General features: G+C 45.6%; 1 pseudogene; it reads right to left on the bottom strand.

Moving 5' to 3' along the window:
* Positions 1–1,568: 1,568 nt before the first annotated feature.
* Positions 1,569–4,225, bottom strand: LOC123184236 (G-type lectin S-receptor-like serine/threonine-protein kinase At2g19130; annotated as a pseudogene).
* Between the last annotated feature and the right edge of the window lie 393 nt (positions 4,226–4,618).

The following is a 4,618-nucleotide window of genomic DNA, read 5'->3' as shown; positions in this document are numbered from 1 at the left end:
CCAGGGACACCTGGATTCAGAGGAGGGGCACGACAGAGCGGCTCCTCCTCAACTTTTCGGATGGATTTTAAACTAAGGCCAAGCCCCTCGCCGGAGACCAACTTGGATGGTCTCACCAGCTGCAGAAGCAGCAAAGGAATCCTTACTATTACTAATAACAGGAGGGAGAACCCTCGATTCTAACCCAAAATCCTGAAGATGCGATTGAGAAATCTGAGCATGACAAGCTTGAATCCCACGACGGCGCAAACGAATATCCCGCAAACGAGCCTTAATAATCGAATTAGCACGAAGGTGCAAACCTAACTCACCAGGCCAAGGCGGGGGATCGATGGGTCGTCGCTGCGTCTGAACCAGTCGGGGCAGCCGATCTACTGGCGGCGTGGGGGCCAAACGGTCCCTGGCGGGATGAACTCCGGCGGGATGTTGGCGATTCCCTCCCACGATGGTGGCCTGATGTTGAGCCTCGAAGGATTCGCCGTCCTGAAGTTCTCCCAGCGGGCGGCCTGCCGCGGATCCGGTGACTCCGCCTCCTAGATCGCCCAAAACAGCAGCTCCACATCCTCGCAGCCGTCGTCGCCGATGAAGCGCGCGCACTCGATGAAGTTCGCATGGCGGAGGATGTGCATGTAAATCTCCCCCCACTCGTCGCGTTCGGGGAAGCGCTCCCGTACCACCCGACGCATCTCGCGGCGGGCCTCCGGCGAGTTCGGGTCGATCTCGGGCAGCTGAGCCACTACGGGGGATGGAAGTGCTTGTGGCTCCGCTACCCGTGCCACCGGCATAAGCCGACGAACCCGTACGCCGCGTTGACGCGCTCCAGCCATGCGGATACTCATATGGGGATCTGGGGCGGGGAGGACTCGGTGAGATGCAGGGGTGGGTGGGAGGTGGAGTTGGCTTTAATGGCGGTCTCGTCGCTTCAACCGAGGGGGAGGGGAGGGGGCGGGGAGGGGGAGGAGGAGAGCGAGCCATCTTTTCTCTTTGTCAACCGAGGGGGAGGGGATGGAGTTGCAACATTCAGCTTTCCAAAACCGATGCATTCAGTACAACATTGATGCACCATTGCATTCAGCTTTACAATATTTCCAAAGGGAAGTACAACATTGATGCACCATTGCATTCCAAAACCGATGTGATGGTCCTTGGTGGCCTCTAAACACCAGTTTCTGGATACTTGGATCGAGTGGCGTGATTGGAGATTCTGAAATCGTCATTTGTGAAAGATAAACAGGGGCAAAAAAATGAACCATGCGTTGGGCAAAGATGAAAATATCAACTATTTAAAGAAATTAAGATGCAATGAAGAATACCCGTCATGGAAATGTATTTTGGCTACAAAATTATGTATACCAATAAGTCAACTGATATTTATGGGAGATACAAACATTTGACATGTTGATACAAATGGCAATACATGACAAAATCTAGAACCACAGATACATTAGCTGCCCTGCTAGTTTCTACGATAATAGAGACTAAAATTCAAGACATGTTTTTAGTAGTATCAATCACTATGGAAAAGTGTGTATGAAGGGTAACTTCTCAGCTCAGTTATTACAAACCTGCTGAAATTTGAACTTTCCCTTACATGGATGATATTTAATTTGTAGAAGGGCTTCCTGATATAGCTTGAAGTAATCTTGGCACTCGGGGCATATCAAGCTCTACTAGACCCTCGAGAACCTGAACCACATCGCCCATTGTCGGACGATCAAAGTCATGATCTTGAATGCACCAACATGCTGCTTTGCAAGCTCTTTCAACCTCCTCCACATTGATGTCACCATGTAATTGTTGATCGACCAAAGTCCTCACATCTCCCTCAAGAAGCTTAAGTGCAGCTTGCACAGGAAAGTAAACATCATGATCACTATTGCTTGTACATTCTTGAGGTGATGAGTTCCTTCTTCCAGATATCATTTCTAGCAGTACCATTCCATAGCTGTAAACATCAACTTTTTGTGTAATAGCCACTCCACTAATCCATTCAGGTGCAAGGTATCCTACGGTTCCTCTCATTGTTGTCAGAACGCGACTAAAGTTCCTTCCCATAAGTTTTGCCATCCCAAAATCTGCAATTTTAGGAACAAGTGACGCATCGAGAAGTATGTTTTCTGGCTTAATATCACAATGTATTATGCAATCACGACAACTCTCATGCAAGTAGGACAATCCTTTAGCAACACCGATGGCAATTCGGAACCTTGTACTCCAATCTAGCATAAAACCATTGCCTCGGAATATATGGACATCAAGAGAACGATTTGCCATGTGTTCATAAACAAGCATCCTTCTATCACCTTCACAGCAAAAACCAATCAGTTTGACTAAGTTGACATGTTGGATCATTCCAATTGTGCTGACCTCAGCCCGGAATTGTTTCTCTCCTTGGCGTGCACCATCAAGCATCTTCACCGCTATGGTAGTCGAGTCACGCAGAATTCCCTTAAATACAGAGCCAAAACCACCTACACCTAGCTTCTCTGAGAAATTTTTAGTTGCATGCTGCAAATCAACATACTTAAATGCTATAACGCCACATCCACCTTCAGTGCTGCTCAGTGGAAGAGAACACCACTTTCTTTTCCCCCTCCAAATCATCAATAGCATCACCAACAAACAGAAAGGACCAATAATGAGACCGATGATCATTCTTCTATTTCCTTTTGTGTTGTTTCCCCAACTTTGCACCTCTCCAGCAGCAATACGGAGGAAAAGAATCTCTCCGTCACTATTGACAGTGCCATTATTATACTGCTTTACATTAATAAGCTGGCCTTGCCACATAGAACAGCCACTCTTGCCGTAGGAGTACGCAGTGCATGAGCAGTTTCTTAGATAAACTTGCATGCAGCTTTGTCCACTCTCAATTGTTTCCATTCTATGTGCATAATAAGGTAATCTAACACTATGTATCGGAAAGAACTGGTCTGTTAACCCTCTTGTGTTACCTTTGTTGCTGCTGCAATGTTCTAGCGGAGTATTTCTCATGCATCCACCTCTTCTGTCATCCAGCTCCCAGTCCTCTGGTGACTTCACGGAGAACCCATTCATGCAGTTACACAATGGAAGTGTGTTGTCGTTGCAAACTGTGAAAGGCCCGCAAACGGCGAAAACATCGCATGGAGCCCTGGGTTGGACATATATAGTTTCCCACTCTTGCAAGCCTTCAAGCCAAAGAAGCTGCTTGGTAAGACCAGAGACATCAAGTAAACCGATTGTGATCACTGTTGGATCCATTGGAGCGTAAGTGAAGTACTCCTCTTCATCATTGTCGATGAATTTGGTTTGGAGAAAGTTACTACCAGACATCTCCGGCACCAAATTGAAGTACCACCCGACCCATTCGCCCGTGGAGAAATACACCATGGATGAATTACAAATCCTAACAAAGTATTGCGGATCACCAGTGGGGTCTAGCTCCGTGCAGTATAGGCCTGGAGCTGGATCTATCAGATTCTTCTTCGAAACAAGACTGTATTTTTGGCCGGTAACCTTGTTCCGGCCAATCCTTGCGCCGGGGAGGAAAACATCTGTTGGGTGATCAAAGCTCTGCCACCACACAATGGATGGGTTCAAGGCGTTTCTTATGACAAGGTTACCATCGTCTGAGAGTGCTGCCATGATGGTAGTATTTTTGTTGGCTGTTCTTCTACCTTTGGCTGCTATTATTTGACTGGACCAGATTATGGATTTAGTCGCATGGTTTAAGATGACAAGGTTGCCATCCCTTGAGATTCTTAGCTTGGACAGTCTAAACTTGGGGTCAGTGATTGGTTTCTCTCTGTTCGCAATCCATACAGGAGTGAACTTTGGGATCTTGTTGAACCATATACCTACATACCAGTTGGGCAAGGTTGTGTTGTCTGAGGAAGACTTACTGCTGCCTGATGTGAAGAAGCCCAACGCGAACTTGCCATTCTTTGAGATGAGCCTGTTGCCGCCGCTGAGCTCTTGGCCTTCTTTCAGGTTGCTGCTGCCATTTGCTGCAGAAGAGCACACCACCGGAGGAACAGATACGGCAAGCATGAAGACAATGAAAAAATGAAGCATGGTGGGTTGGAATTTGTTTTGATGACTCTTTCTGATGTCTGGAGATTAAGATATGAATATATGTTATATATATAGGATGTAGTAACCATCGTGGTAAATATGGTAGTGGAGAAGTTTCTATCTCTTCAACAGGTTTTGACGGGCGATTTTACTCTGCCGGTCAAGTTTGGCATTGCTGTAAAAAGTACGGAAAGGAAATTCCCAACTTGATGCGACTGGAAACTTTGGAAAATTTCTAAACATAATTTATATTTCGAATGCATGTTGTGTGCACACTAAAAACTTTTATTAAAAATTTGTGTATTTGTTTGCACATATAATGGTGAGAGGTTAATAAAAGATGACCATATTTTTTTGGTATAAGACACACATATAAAATCATATTTCTGCACAAATAAAATGATAGTCTACACAATATTCCAGAATCAAGATCCAAAAAATTTAGGAAGCTTTTTTTAGGGAGCAACAGAGAATAATAATTTGGCAGGAAGGACCCTAAGACACACGGCAACAAATTAAGTGGAAACAAATGCGCCACTTAATCAAGTTTTGACTACCTTTT

Source organism: Triticum aestivum, chromosome 2A (genome assembly GCF_018294505.1).
Source record: "Triticum aestivum cultivar Chinese Spring chromosome 2A, IWGSC CS RefSeq v2.1, whole genome shotgun sequence".
In the NCBI taxonomy this organism is placed as follows: Eukaryota; Viridiplantae; Streptophyta; class Magnoliopsida; order Poales; family Poaceae; genus Triticum; species Triticum aestivum.
Note: the sequence above shows the minus strand (reverse complement) of the source record. Positions and strands in the feature narration are given on the sequence as shown.